The sequence below is a fragment of the Hylobates moloch genome, unplaced genomic scaffold, assembly GCF_009828535.3.
Source record: "Hylobates moloch isolate HMO894 unplaced genomic scaffold, HMol_V3 SCAFFOLD_5, whole genome shotgun sequence".
In the NCBI taxonomy this organism is placed as follows: Eukaryota; Metazoa; Chordata; class Mammalia; order Primates; family Hylobatidae; genus Hylobates; species Hylobates moloch.
In genome coordinates, this window is record NW_026652280.1 from 106,657,604 (window position 1) to 106,673,524 (window position 15,921).

At 42.6% G+C, this 15,921-nt stretch overlaps 1 protein-coding gene across 12 annotated transcripts in view; it reads left to right on the forward strand.

Moving 5' to 3' along the window:
- FMO5 (flavin containing dimethylaniline monoxygenase 5) overlaps positions 1–15,921 on the forward strand; it is a 344,784-nt gene that overhangs the window by 13,469 nt on the left and 315,394 nt on the right. The window contains exon 3 of one of the 12 annotated variants that reach the window (XR_009213644.1): positions 2,403–2,474. The exons of 10 other annotated variants lie outside the window; for them this stretch is intronic. The gene's annotated coding sequence lies outside the window, so the exon portion shown is untranslated. Of the gene's footprint in view, positions 1–2,402; positions 2,475–15,921 lie in introns of those variants that run through there. One more of the 12 variants, XR_009213649.1, reaches the window with a different exon arrangement.

Genomic DNA, 15,921 nt, shown 5'->3' on the forward strand with positions numbered 1-15,921 from the left:
AAAGGCCGGCTAGGAGGTCTGGAATATAAACCAAGTGCGAGGGCTTGGAGGGTGCTTGGCACACAGTAGGTGCTCAGCGAGTGGGGGCTAAATGTGACAAAGTAGAACCAAAGCTATGGCAAGAATGCCAGCAATGCAGCAGGGCGCGGTGGCTCACGCCTGTAATCCCAGCAGTTTGGGAGGCCGAGGCGGGCGGATCATCAAGACCATCCTGGCTAACACGGTGAAACCCCATCTCTACTAAAAAATACAAAAAATTAGCAGGGCATGGTGGTGGGCGCCTGTAGTCCCAGCTAGTTGGGAGGCTGAGGCAGGAGAATGGCATGAACCCGGCGGGTGGAGCTTGTGGTGAGCTGAGATTGTGCCACTGCACTTCAGCCTGGGCAACAGAGCGAGACTCCGTCTCAAAAAAAAAAAAAAAGAAAAAGAATGCCAACAATGCTAGGTTCTTAGGCCTGAGGCTTGGAATACTGATTCATTCCAACTCACCCTTGGCCTTAGTTAAGTCCTTATTTCAGTAGGGTAAGAATGTATGTAAAGCTCCAAAATATGTTTCTATTTACATTATAAAGCTTCGCAAAGTAGGAAATAGGCACCTTTCTTCCTCCTTTAGAACTCTATTCTTAATTTCTTATTAGGACAGTCTTCCCCTCTGTTTGGAAGCAAGCTCATTTCTTCTGGACCTGCCCTTGGAGGAGGTGGAGAGCTCCAGTTCGCTGGCTTTTTTTTTTTTTTTTTTGAGACGGAGTCTCGCTCTGTCACCAGGCTGGAGTGCATTGGCGCGATCTCGGTTCACTTCAACCTTTGACTCCTTGGTTCAAGTGATTCTCCTGCCTCAGCCTCCTGAGTAGCTGGGATTACAGGCATGTGCCACCACGTCCAGCTAATTTTTGCATTTTTAGTAGAGACAGGGTTTCACCATGTTGGCCAGGATGGTCTCGATTTCCTGACCTTGTGATCTGCCCACCTTGGCCTCCCAAAGTGCTGGGATTACAGGTGTGAGCCACTGCGCCCGGCCTCGCTGGCTTTTTTAAGGAGCCCTTTATGCACCAATCCATGTAATGCCTCAACCGCCTTTGTCCACAATTCCTAGTCTTATTTCCTTCCATGTTTGTCAGCGATCTCATTAACCAAACACTTACATCATCCTTTTGCCCCTGCCACAACTTCTTTCAAGGAGAAATCAGGCTGGATATGATGAGAAGATACCAATACTGGTGCAACCAGCATTTCCTACTTGTCTGTCTCACTCACACCAATTCAAAATTAATAACAATGCCTAAATTAATAGTGCTCTCACCATGTGCCAGGGCTATACGTATATTATCTCAATTTATCTTTCAGCAACTCTATGATGAAAGTGCTAATAGTATTCCTGAATTATACATAAGGAAAACAAGGCACAGAGAGATAGAGTGACTTGCCCAAGCCCACACTAAAGAGTGGCAGAGTCTGGACTTGAAGTAGTCTGATGCCAGAACTCATGCTCCTGACAACCCTGCCGTGAAACCACAGGATCAGTGCCTGTTTGTCATGCTTCCTCCTCTGCAGTCCCACTGGGGGTTCTATTATAAACACAGTGTTTACATTCTTTTCTGCTATATTGTGTGGCATCAATCTTTTAACATCTCTGAGTGAAGATTTTATTTTTCCTTCACTAATTATTCCCTTCATACATTCATTTTGTTCAGCATGTATTTCCTGACCACCTACTGGGCATCTGTTCTATTGTATTAACTCTGTTGCAGTTCCAGTGACACTTTCCAAAGCCCTGGTGGCTTCAGTCTGCTTCTCACCTCTGCTCATCTCTTGTCCTTTCTTACCTTATTCCCATAGAAAATAAGAAGGATTTTCAAGGCTTGAAATTGAAAGAGCCTCAGAAGTTATCTACCAACCCACTCGCTTTACCCATAAAGACCCAAATCAACAGAGCTAACTGTGGCAGAGCCTTGTTCTAATTAAAGTTTGTTCTCTTCCCTCTACTCCTTGCTACCTCATTTTAGGATAAGTTAACATAATAGATAATAAGTGTTATTTGGCCATGTGTAGCAACCTGTGAGTCAATTTTTAGTTTGTAAAATGGGAATAGTATTGATATTTATCCCTTAGGGTTCTAGTGAGGCTTAAATGAGTTAATACACGTAAAGAGCTTAGATTGGTGCCTGCATTAATAAATGTTAGTGATATGACTTGACTCTGTGTCCCCACCCAAATCTCATCTTGGATTGTAATCTGAATTATAATCCCCAGGTGCAGAGGGAGGGACATGGTGGGAGGCGATTGGATCATGGGGGCAGTTTCCCCCATGCTGTTCTTGTGATAGCGAGTGAATTCTCATGAAATCTGATGGTTTTATAAATGGCGGTTTCCCCTTCTTTCCTCCCTACTGCTGCCTGGTGAAGAAGGTGCCTGCCTCTCCTTCACCTCCTGCCATGATTGTAAGTTTGCTGAGGCCTCCCCAGCCATGTGGAACTGTGAGTCAATTAAACCTCCTTTCTTTATAAATTATCCAGGCTCAGGTGGTATTCTTTATAGCAGTGTGAAAATGGACTAATACAGATAGTTTATTATTTTTTATTCCACCTCAGCATATTTCATTACTCATTTATAAGCCGATATTTCTAAATTCTTGTGTTAAGACTTTTTTGTCCTAAGCATGGACTTAAAAAATGAACTTTTTTTCATCTTATGGTGCTATTAATGAGCTAATAGAAGATATTATGTATAATTTTAAAGGGCAAGTGAAATCCTCCCAGCCCTGCTTCCCTACTCAGGGACTTTGGCAGTCAGGTCATGCATTTTCCTTTGCTTCCAAAATACCCATTGGATCATAACTATTTTCCACTTCTACCCCTACTACACTGCGGGAAGCTTGAGGGTATAGCTTAGTCCTGTTCATCTTTTTGTTTTTTATTTTTTTGTTAACTCTTCAGCTAAGACAGAATAAGAGGTGATTTATTGTACGGCTCTTTCACTCAGCCACAAGTGAACACAGAAATAGTCCAGGATGTCACAGGTCCGGGGCAAAGGACCAACATGGATAGTTTTTGTTATGAGCAAGGTGAATCTCAGAGGTAGTCTCAGTGATCAGATGGCGATGAAGTTCTAGATCCATTGAGAGAAGCTCTAGACAGTAGCATGCAGTTCAACAACTCATACCAGCATTTCCAGCCTCTGCCATTCCATGTTTCTACTCCCGTGGCCTCCACTGGTGCACAGACTAGTGATTTACTTGAACCTTTGCCTGATCTTTCTTTTGTGCTTCAGCCTGCACATTCATTTCTTCCTCCACTTGGCTCTCATGGCACAGAGGTTTCCAAGAGGATGGCACTAAAGCTGAGACCTCATCTTTTTATTGTCAGTTCTAAGCATTCAGTAGCTGGCACACAATAAATGTTCCACACTTATTTGTTGTTGAATGAGTGAGTGTAGCATCTTCAGATATATGTTCTGCCCTCTCCTACCTACCTGCCCTTTTACCATAATCCCCAACTTCTTTCTATTGTATGTGTGTGTGTGTATGTGTGTGTGTGTATATATATATGTGTGTGTGTGTGTGTGTATATATATATATATTTTATTTTTCTGGACTGAGTCTTCATTCTTAACTTTAATAAACCATTGAGTTTAAAACAAACATATAAACTCTCAAATGCAGCCAGACTGGTGGATTACACAGAGACTATAAAAGGACTGAGTAAGCAAAAATTAGTCAGAAGTGCTCAGTACTACAGAGGGAGAAGGTACTTTGAGTATAGACACACAGTGCTAACTCTTTAAATAGCTCTCAACCTACAGAGATGGGACAAAGGGGGCAATTGAGAGCTTCAGCTTTGTAGGTAGACAAACCTGGAGTTGAATGAGGGCACTGCCCTCTCTAGGCTTCTCCATCACCACCAGTAAAATGAAAGAGATAACCAGTGCGGGACCAAGTGAGATCATTGTTGTCCAGTGTTTGCCACATTGAGAGGTCCCGATAAGAATTAACTACAGAGTGAGGCTGTGAAGGGTCAGCACACATAATCTTGTCTCTGCAAATAATTACTATTTTATTTTTTCTTTTCCAATTGCAATGCATTTTAATTATTTTTCTGACATTAACAGTATATGGCACAGGCCAGTGCAATGTTGAATAGAAATGATAACGTTCAGTATTTTTCCACTTAATATGATTAGTTTTAATTTGTTTATGGGTACTTATTATCAGAGTGAGGACATTCCCTTGTATTCCTAGTGTGCTGTGAGTTTTTATCATAAGAGGGAGCAGTATTTTGTCATATCCATTTTATGCATTGATTGAAATAATCATACTGCTTTTCTCTTCATTCATCTTCACCCCAACGAGGAGAAATGGTTTCTTAAGAACATCCCATGCACTTTATTTCGAATCTGTGATTGTAGAGCGTTTGCTCTCATGAGGGGAACTGACAACTAGGAGGAAGTGCCCCATTCCTCAACACCAACTCTGGGAACTGGTGGGAAATCTCTCCTTGTCTATGTGAATGTGTTTGCCTTCTGGTTTACCAGTCATTTTTATAAGACATTTCTTACTTGAGACTTGAACTTGAACTGACTGAGTTCAGGAGGAGACCCTGGACCTGTGATGACTTTCCCTCTCCCCTCCCTCCAAACACACACACAAGATGCAGCCACCTAGGGAGAATTTGTCAGAAACAGCCAAGCATCTCTCACCATGTAAAGAGCAACAGCAGTCATTTTCATCATGACCATCATCATCAGGATGGGTTAATAGGGCACTTGTGCATTAAGGACAAATGTGAGTCATAAATATAAAAATAATAATTTAAAAGAAATAAGATCATTCATTTTAACTCTATTCTCCACTGTCCTTTGCTTTGCCAAAATTATACAACCAATCAAGCAGCAGACAGACACCCAATTGAATGTGGTTACCAGAAACACTCCCTGCCTTTGCTTTGTGATTGGCTGAGTGTCTCCTGAGGGCCAAGAGCTTTTTAAGCAGCTGGTGCAAATGGATGCTTTTCTGAAATTAACCAGTTGATGAATGTCACAGCCATCAGGCGCCTCTCCAGTGTTGGACCAGACATTGCTCAAGCTGCTTGCTTCCCTCACAGCCTCCAGGGTCCATGACTAAGGGGAAGATTAATGGTCCAGGGGGTGGGTGGGCAACCAGTTCAAAGGCAACTGCAGAATGCTCAGCCTTTGAGGACTGATATTTCTCTTTCTTATGCATCCTTGGATCTATGTATGGCCTCTGCCATGTCCAAAATTTCTGGATGTTTGTTTAGGACTGAGGTCCTCTGAGGAGAGGTTTATGTATGTGGTACAAAGACCCAGACTTGACCCTAGCTCAGGTGCTTATAAACTGTGGAAACGTGGGCATGTTATTACCCACTCTGAGTTTCACTTTCCTCAACTGTGTAAGGAGAAAATAAGACCTGCTTCACATGAGCATTAAATGATACAAGAAGCCTGTTTCAGAGCCCCTGGAATATATCGGGTACTCAGTAAATGGTAGGTAGGTTATTATTATTATTATCCTTACTACTGTTATGGAAGGAACCAAGAAGGTCAACTGAATCCAGATATCACAGACCATAAATGCTGTTATCAGAGACTTATTTCTTTGGGTTCTTCTCCCAGTGGATCCTCTCTTAAGAAACAGATATGGATTTTGCATATACTGAAGTGTTAGTAACATACACTAGTGACCCATCTAAGTAAGTACTTTCATCTTGACCCGAAAGAGGCAAGGGGTTATCAGACTACATTTCCTTTCATCGTGATTTTGCCCAAGGTTGGACCCACCCACGCCCAAAGGCCACTAAGCTGAGTCTAGTAACTGTGAGTTGCCCTAGTTAGCATTGGGAATGGAACCTACACTCGCAAATGCTTTATGGTCCTGGTTGTTTCTGTCCTGACAGAGTACTGGGGTGGGACCAGGAGGCTGGGCTGGTCCTAGCTCTGTCACTGTCTATGTGGCTTTGGCCAGGGTCTCTCTTTGGGTGTCAGTCTCTTCATGTGCAAAATGGGAGGGTTGCATTTTATTGGTGATTTCCAAGTGGTGAACAGGGAAACTGCCCTTTGACAAACACCAGGAGTGAGGAAGAAAAGGGGTTAGAAGAGCAGACAGAGAAGAGCCAGATCACAGTTGCTGAAGGGGAAGGGGCAGGGGTAGAAAATCTGTTTGAGAAGAGCAATTCCTGCTTCCCAAAGGACCAGCACTTGGGAAACTAGACTAAATATCTCTGAGGCCATGGGAATGTACAGCCCACTTCGGGGTAGGCAAAACTGTATATGTAACCTAAAGAGGCAAGGGTTTACATAAGGCTAAATAGCCACCGAGAAAGGAATTAGATTTCAAAGCCTCTGAGTTCTGGCCCACTGCTTAGCCACATGCTGCACCTGTTTCCCTTTTTCTTTTTACCAACATGGGCTCTCCCTCTAACACCTACTGACCATTAATTAGTGGCCAACAAATCAGTTGAGACACTGTACTAAGTACTTACCGTTCACAGTCTCAGAATTTATGCAATAAATTGTATTCTTCTTAGGGGTTGTTAGCATATCCGAAGGCCAGTTGTTAAGCCTGGCAAGGTGATCTTTTAAGTATCTGCTTAAAATTCTATCCATAAGGTTCTGTTGCCTAGAAAATTCTTAATGAGAAGAGTTAAATAAGCAGTTGATCAACGCAGGCACAGTTTTAGGAACACTAATGGACATCAGTTGGTTGGTGGACATTAGTTAGGGCAGGTAGGTCCACCTAAGACTCTCCTCGATTTATTCCTTTGGCTCTTGACTCTTGCCATGCTGCAGTTATGAAGTGCTTTGACCCTCTCCTCAGTCTGATTCCTCTACATGTTGGTCTGTGATGTGAGAGCAGGAGTCACGGAATTAGAAAACCTGGTTCTTGTGCTCACTTGCTGCCTACCTGCTGTGCAATATTGGGCAGCTGTATACTCTCTCTGAGGCTTAGTTGCCTCATCTGCAAAACAGGCAATAACAACACCCTCCCAGACTGGTTGTGACTATCAACCAAGGTCACTGGCAGGAAGAAACATATTGCAAACTGTAGGGCTCTGTGAAACTGTGAGCTCCTTGAGGCCTGGTCAGTGACTCTGTTTTTGGTTGTATATAATATTTAATGCAGTAGTTCTCAACCACGTAAGAAGCATCCAGAGAGCTTTTAAAAAATACAAAGGCCTGGGCTCCACTCCCAGATATTCTTACTTAATTGTTTTAGGGTGGAGCTGCGGCATTGGTATTGTTAAAAGTTCCCAGGTGATTCCAATGTGCAGTCAGAGTCAAAAATTACATTTGGCTCTTTGCTGGAGGCTCAGTTCTGTTGGATGAATGAATGATTCTAATTATGACTTCCTCTCTCCTTTCCCTGGAGGAGTGTGCTTTGTCCTGGATGGAAAGATGTTTCCTGTGTCAGGCTTTATTCAGGTGCCTGGCTATTTCTAGAACTGCTTTGGAAGAGCATCTGGACATTCATGTTCAGAAGATGCTCACAATGACAAACATGCTGGTGGGCAGCACCTCAAGGGGCCGGGTGGGGGCGGCCCTGCAGTTGCTGCACGTGGCCACTGGGCTAGTATTTTTAAGTGGCGGTCTGCCAGGCCTAGGGTAGGTGGAAGGGAGCTGGGATTCCCTGGCCTCCCTCCTACTTCCCACCAATTGGGTCAGGTCAGCCTTTGGCTGTGTTAAATGCTTTAGGAAGTTCCTGGACCCTTTCCCATTGTTTACCTTGTGAAGACATTTCAGTCTGAGTTTTTTAATAGAACAGTGCAACATGAGATTAATTTTCTGGGCAAGCTTGTAGTGAGGTATACTGGTGTTACAAATCTAACTTTAGATTTTTTACTTCAGCTTTTGACTGTACTTCCTTTCAGGAAGAATTCTTTTATGGAATTCAACCAGCCCTAACTGTGTGTGTGTGTATGTGTGTTCTCCTTCATCCACCAAACACATCATGTTTTGATGCATCTGATTTACCATATACAGTTGTGGCAGGAATTTCTTCTTCCCACCTCCCCAGGCCCATGTGAGCTTCCCCTGAAGCCATCTTGGATCCCCTTAGTTAGGGGCTGCTGCTCAGAATTCCCAGCAGCCTTCCTGTTGCGGCACTTTGCACATCCTCAATCCTTACACCTCCAGGAATAGGGCGCAGGCAGTGCTGTGAAAGCTCAGGCAGAGCTGGGCTTAAACTCCAGAGCTTCTCCGTATTTTCTGAAAGACCTTGGACAAGTTATCTAACTTTTCGGAGACTCAATTTTCTCATCTCTAAAATCATGAGGGACTGTTGATGAATCCTTAAGGACTAATAATTACTAGCGTGACTATCGTGAGAATCCAAGAGGTAAGATAAATAAAGTTACAGGGAAATGTCTGGCATAAAATTGTTATTTCTTGCTGAGGGTAGGATTCGTGTGTGTCCTCCCCAAATGCCCAGGTCCCACCTTCAATGGGCACTCAACAAACATCCGCTGAATGGGGGTGCATGGAAGGACATGCTGGGAACCTAAACCTTAGGACAGAGCAAGGAAGCCCCTTTCCTTCCCATGCCTCCTTGTTCAACTAAAGCTATATATACCTCCTATGGTTATATTTATTTGTTGTGTCTTTTAAAGCAATATATAGTTCTCTTTATGTGTATTCCAACATGCAGCAAAGTATTGTAAACAGACTGCATCATTTGAGTTCATTCCTGAAAGTTGCTTCTTGAGGTTGAGCCATCTCAGAGAAGAACTTGGCCTCAGCAGAAAGAGGTGAAGGCCACAGCATTGGCTGAGTGTTCACTAAGTGCCGGGCCCCTCAACTATGGCAACGTACCAACAGAACACACGGCATGGCAGAAGCACTTATCACCCATCAAACAGATCAAGACGCTGAAGTTTAGAGAAGTTAGGAAATTTCACTGAGCACCCAAGATAAGACACAGCAAAATGGGATTCTTGGCTCTAAAACCCATATACTTTCCATTATATCACACTGAATTTTGCATCAGAGGAAATGTGGTGGAATTGTGACTTTGCCACTAACCAGCCGGGAGGCCTTGGGAGAGCCACTTAATATTTCTGAGGCTCTCATTTCCTCAGCCTACAGGGAGGGTTGGACCACTAGGCGATGGCGCGGTTCTCAAATTCGGTTTCAGTGGCCATCTGTACCAGCCACTGCTAGTGTCTGCAGCCCTCTAGTGGTGCTTTGCAGGAACCAAGTGGTACCTAACCTTTCCATGGCGGTTATTCACAAAGGGTTGATGCAGACTGCCAGGGCACCTGGGGCCTCAATGCCTGTTCACATTCACTGACCATGAATTAAAGACAAGCAGGGCTCAGAGGAGCCTTGGAGATAGACGTGAGCCTCATTGGTCCTCAGAAGGATTATTATTTTTAAAACTTTGCTCTGTTTGTTCTATACCATGCCTAGGACTCTCACTCACCCTTGAATGATAAAGAATGAACCCTCCCCATAGATTAAAATTGTAATTTCAAATTTAGTCATGGTATGTGCACATACCTGACTTTGTTCATATCCCACAGCCCTAATATAATCAGGCCATCTTGGCGGCAACAGGATTGCTGAAGGGATGCTGTGTTGTGGACCAACACGTCAGGTTTAAGCCCTGGTAATGCTATGCATTGACACCACTGGGTCTCTCCCCTCTCTGCACCCCAAACTCGTCATGGGTAAATGAGGGGTTTGGTGGAAGAGGCCTTGCAAATCTGTCTTATGCATGTGCATGGAGCTGATTCTTTAAAATGGCAGAGTTTTACCGTTCCATTCAGTCTTTGAGATTTTTGCTGATGGGAACATGCCTTTCAGGGAAGCTGGGACAGAGGTGTTAGGAAAAGATATTATCTAGAGCTTAAGGTAGAGTAAGGTGAACAAGCATGGCCTTAGGAGCCACCTACATGCTGACAATTCTTACACATAGGACCTGGGCCTCTTCCCTGAGATCCAGACTTAGTATCTACCTGTCTGCTCCATTTGGAAATCTAACAGATATTTCAAACCTAACATGGCCACATAGAGCTATTTTATTCCCCATTCCTCCTAGATCTATTCCCCAACCCTGGCCTTTCCCACCTTAGTGAATGGTACCACTATCCACCTAGTTGCTCTAGGAGCCCTATTTACTTTTCTTCTTTCAGTTATATCCCCATGTCTAGGTCTTCCAAAAACCCCTTCACTCTACCTATAAAATGTATCTCAAGCTGACAATTTTTTCCATCTCTACTGTCTGCTACTGTAACACATTACCCTCTCTCCACCTGGATGACATGACAGCCATAGCCTCTTTTTTTTTTTTTTTTTTTTTTTTTTTTTCTTTTTTTTTTTTTTTTTTTTTTTTTTTTTTGAGAACTGGTCTCACTCTGTCACCTAGGCTGCAGTACAGTGGTGCGATCTTGGCTCACTGCAACTTCTGCCTCCCGGGTTCAAGTGATTCTCCTGCCTCAGCCTCTCGAGTAGCTGGGATTACAGGCGTGTGCCACCACGCCCAGCTAATTTTTGTATTTTTAGTAGAAACGGGGTTTCACCATGTTGTCCAGGCTGGTCTCGAACTCCTGACCTTGTGAACCGCCTGCCTCAGCCTCCCAAAGTGTTAGGATTACAGGCGTGAGCCACCACGCCCAGCCAGGCATAGCCTCTTAACAGTTCTTGGACTTCTACTCTTCCCCCTGGAATTCATCCTTCAGAATGATTATTCAGAAGAGCAGCACAGATTGTGTTGCCCCCTTACTTAAATCCCTCTAGTGGTTTTGCCTTTGCTTACAGAACCAAATCAAATCCCTAATCTCTAGGTACTCCTGCTCCAACCCTCCCACCCTCACCAGCCAGTCTTTCTCCACCCACCCCTCCTTCATCTCACATTGCTCTGGCCACCCTGGCCTTCCCTCTGTCCCTGAAGATACCACAGTCTTTCTCCTCTTGGGGCCTGTGCTGTCTTTTTTTGCCTGAAATGCTCTTCCTTTAGATTTTAACACAGCTGTCTTCCTCATGATCAATATGTGTCCCAAATGTGACCTCCTCTGAGGGGCCATCCCTGCCCCCACTAACGGAAGCAGCGCCTGAGTCACAGCCCCATATTTTATGTATTTTTTATCCCTTACTCCTGCCTGACTTTTAAAAATTTGTTTAGGAGCTTAACAGCACTCTCCACACTAGAATATAACTTCCTTTTGAGCATAGAAGGTATTCCTCTTGTTCACCACTGATTCTCCAGAGCTTTGAATTATGCGTGTCACATTGTAGGTCTTCAAAAATATTTCACGATGAATTAACTGACAGCTGATGATCCTGGCCTGCTTCATTAACTCTTTACACAGTTAGGCTCGTCATTATAGCACACAATTTTGTCATCCAGAAGAAAGAAGAAAGTTATATTTGTTTGTTTGTTTTATGAGAGGGTCTCACTCTGTCTCCAAGGCCGTAGTGCGGTGGTGCGATCTTGGCTCACTGCAACCTCCACATCCTGGGTTCAAGGGAGTCTTGTGCCTCAGCCTCCCGAGTAGTTAGGATTACAGGTGCATGCCACCATGCTCAGCTAATTTTTGTATTTTTAGTAGAGATGGGGTTTCACCATGTTGGCCAGGCTGGTGTCGAACTCCTGACCTCAGGTGATCCACCTGCTTTGACCTCCCAAAGTGCTGGGATTATAGGCGTGAGCCACCACACTCGGCCTAGCAGAAAGTTTTTTCAGTTACACTATCTTAGTCCTATTCTCTAGTCTTAACATAGTTCTCAAGATTCAATTCTGGCTATCATGGTAGCATTTCTTCAAAACATGAATAAATGTCTGCTCTGGGCTAGCAGAGATGGAAGGAATGAAGGAGTGTATGTATGTGTGATCAGTATGTATTTGTATGTGCTTGTGTGTGTATTGAGGGGCTGGAATTGCATTTTATTTTTTTTTTTTCTACAACTTTTTTTTTTTTTTATTATACTTTAGGGTTTTAGGGTACATGTGCACAATGTGCAGGTTTGTTACATATGTATCCATGTGCCATGTTGATTTCCTGCACCCATTAACTCGTCATTTAGCATTAGGTGTATCTCCTAATGCTGTCCCTCCCCCCTCCCCCCACCCCACAACAGTCCCCGGAGTGTGATGTTCCCCTTCCTGTGTCCATGAGTTCTCATTGTTCAATTCCCACCTACGAGTGAGAACATGCGGTGTTTGGTTTTTTGTCCTTGCGATAGTTTACTGAGAATGATGTTTTCCAGTTTCATCCATGTCCCTACAAAGGACACGAACTCATCATTTTTTATGGCTGCATAGTATTCCATGGTGTATATGTGCCACATTTTCTTAATCCAGTCTATCGTTGTTGGACATTTGGGTTGGTTCCAACTCTTTGCTATTGTGAATAGTGCTGCAATAAACATACGTGTGCATGTGTCTTTATAGCAGCATGATTTATAGTCCTTTGGGTATATACCCAGTAATGGGATGGCTGGGTCAAATGGTATTTCTAGTTCGAGATCCCTGAGGAATCGCCACACTGACTTCCACAATGGTTGAACTAGTTTACAGTCCCACCAACAGTGTAAAAGTGTTCCTATTTCTCCACATCCTCTCCAGCACCTGTTGTTTCCTGATTTTTTAATGATGGCCATTCTAACTGGTGTGAGATGGTATCTCACTGTGGTTTTGATTTGCATTTCTCTGATGGCCAGTGATGAGCATTTCTTCATGTGTTTTTTGGCTGCATAAATGTCTTCTTTTGAGAAGTGTCTGTTCATGTCCTCTGCCCACTTTTTGATGGGGTTGTTTGTTTTTTTCTTGTAAATTTGTTTGAGTTCATTGTAGATTCTGGATATTAGCCCTTTGTCAGATGAGTAGGTTGCAAAAGTTTTCTCCCATTCTGTAGGTTGCCTGTTCACTCTGATGATAGTTTCTTTTGCTGTGCAGAAGCTCTTTAGTTTAATGAGATCCCATTTGTCGATTTTTGCTTTTGTTGCCATTGCTTTTGGTGTTTTAGACATGAAATCCTTGCCCATGCCTATGTCCTGAATGGTATTGCCTAGGTTTTCTTGTAGGATTTTAATGGTTTTAGGTCTAACATATAAGTCTTTAATCCATCTTGAATTAATTTTTGTATAAGGTGTAAGGAAGGGATCCAGTTTCAGCTTTCTACATATGGCTAGCCAGTTTTCCCAGCACCATTTATTAAATAGGGAATCCTTTCCCCATTTCTTGTTTTTGTCAGGTTTGTCAAAGATCAGATAGTTGTAGCTATGCGGCGTCATTTCTGAGGGCTCTGTTCTGTTCCATTGATCTATGTCTCTGTTGTGGTACCAGTACCATGCTGTTTTGGTTACTGTAGCCTTGTAGTATAGTTTAAAGTCAGGTAGCGTGATGCCTCCAGCTTTGTTCTTTTGGCTTAGGATTGACTTGGCGATGCGGGCTCTTTTTTGGTTCCATATGAACTTTAAAGTAGTTTTTTCCAATTCTGTGAAGAAAGTCATTGGTAGCTTGATAGGGATGGCATTGAATCTATAAATGACCTTGGGCAGTATGGCCATTTTCATGATATTGATTCTTCCAACCCATGAGCATGGAATGTTCTTCCATTTGTTTGTATCCTTTTTGATTTCATTGAGCAGTGGTTTGTAGTTCTCCTTGAAGAGGTCCTTCACATCCCTTGTAAGTTGGATTCCTAGGTATTTTATTCTCTTTGAAGCAATTGTGAATGGGAGTTCACTCATGATTTGGCTCTCTGTTTGTCTGTTATTGGTGTACAAGAATGCTTGCGATTTTTGTACATTAATTTTGTATCCTGAGACTTTGCTGAAGTTGCTAATCAGCTTAAGGAGATTTTGGGCTGAGACAATGGGGTTTTCTAGATATACAATCATGTCATCTGCAAACAGGGACAATTTGACTTCCTCTTTTCCTAGTTGAATACCCTTTATTTCCTTCTCCTGCCTGATTGCTCTGGCCAGAACTTCCAGCACTATGTTGAATAGGAGCGGTGAGAGAGGGCATCCCTGTCTTGTGCCAGTTTTCAGAGGGAATGCTTCCAGTTTTTGCCCATTCAGTATGATATTGGCTGTGGGTTTGTCATAGATAGCTCTTATTATCTTGAGATACGTCCCATCAATACCTAATTTATTGAGAGTTTTTAGCATGAAAGGTTGTTGAATTTTGTCAAAGGCCTTTTCTGCATCTATTGAGATAATCATGTGGTTTTTGTCTTTGGTTCTGTTTATATGCTGGATTACATTTATTGATTTGCATATGTTGAACCAGCCTTGCATCCCAGGGATGAAGCCCACTTGATCATGGTGGATAAGCTTTTTGATGTGCTGCTGGATTCGGTTTGCCAGTATTTTATTGAGGATTTTTGCATCAATGTTCATCAAGGATATTGGTCTGAAATTCTCTTTTTTGGTTATGTCTCTGCCAGGTTTTGGTATCAGGACGATGCTGGCTTCATAAAATGTGTTAGGGAGGATTCCCTCTTTTTCTATCGATTGGAATAGTTTCAGAAGGAATGGTACCAGTTCCTCCTTGTACCTCTGGTAGAATTCAGCTGTGAATCCGTCAGGTCCTGGACTCTTTTTGGTTGGTAAGCTATTGATTATTGCCACAATTTCAGAACCTGTTATTGGTCTATTCAGAGATTCAACTTCTTCCTGGTTTAGTCTTGGGAGGGTGTATTTGTCAAGGAATTTATCCATTTCTTCTAGATTTTCTAGTTTATTTGCATAGAGGTGTTTGTAGTATTCTCTAATGGTAGATTGTATTTCTGTGGGATCGGTGGTGATATCCCCTTTTTCGTTTTTTATTGCATCTATTTGATTCTTCTCTCTTTTCTTCTTTATTAGTCTTGCTAGCGGTCCATCAATTTTGTTGATCTTTTCAAAAAACCAGCTCCTGGATTCATTAATTTTTTGAAGGGTTTTTTGTGTCTCTATTTCCTTCAGTTCTGCTCTGATTTTAGTTATTTCTTGCCTTCTGCTAGCTTTTGAATGTGTTTGCTCTTGCTTTTCTAGTTCTTTTAATTGTGATGTTAGGGTGTCAATTTTGGATCTTTCCTGCTTTCTCTTGTGGGCATTTAGTGCTATAAATTTCCCTCTACACACTGCTTTGAATGTGTCCCAGAGATTCTGGTATGTTGTATGTTTGTTCTCGTTGGTTTCAAAGAACATCTTTATTTCTGCCTTCATTTCATTATGTACCCAATAGTCATTCAGGAGCAGGTTGTTCAGTTTCCATGTAGTTGAGCGGTTTTGAGTGAATTTCTTAATCCTGAGTTATAGTTTGATTGCACTGTGGTCTGAGAGACAGTTTGATATAATTTCTGTTCTTTTACATTTGCTGAGGAGAGCTTTACTTCCAACTATGTGGTCAATTTTGGAATAGGTGTGGTGTGGTGCTGAAAAAAATGTATATTCTGTTGACTTGGGGTGGAGAGTTCTGTAGATGTCTATTAGGTCCACTTTATGTAGAGCTGAGTTCAATTCCTGGATATCCTTGTTAACTTTCTGTCTCGTTGATCTGTCTAATGTTGACAGTGGGGTGTTAAAATCTCCCATTATTATTGTGTGGGAGTTTAAGTCCCTTTGTAGGTCACTGAGGACTTGCTTTATGAATCTGGGTGCTCCTGTGTTGGGTGCATATATATTTAGGATAGTTAGCTCTTCTTGTTGAATTGATCCCTTTACCATTATGTAATGGCCTTCTTTGTCTCTTTTGATCTTTGTTGGTTTAAAGTCTATTTTATCAGAGACTAGGATTGCAACCCCTGCCTTTTTTTGTTTTCCATTTGCTTGATAGATCTTCCTCCATCCCTTTATTTTGAGTCTATGTGTGTCTCTGCACGTGAGATGGGTTTCCTGAATACAGCACACTGATGGGTCCTGACTCCTTATCCAGTTTGCCAGTCTGTGTCTTTTGATTGGAGCATTTAGCCCATTTACATTTAA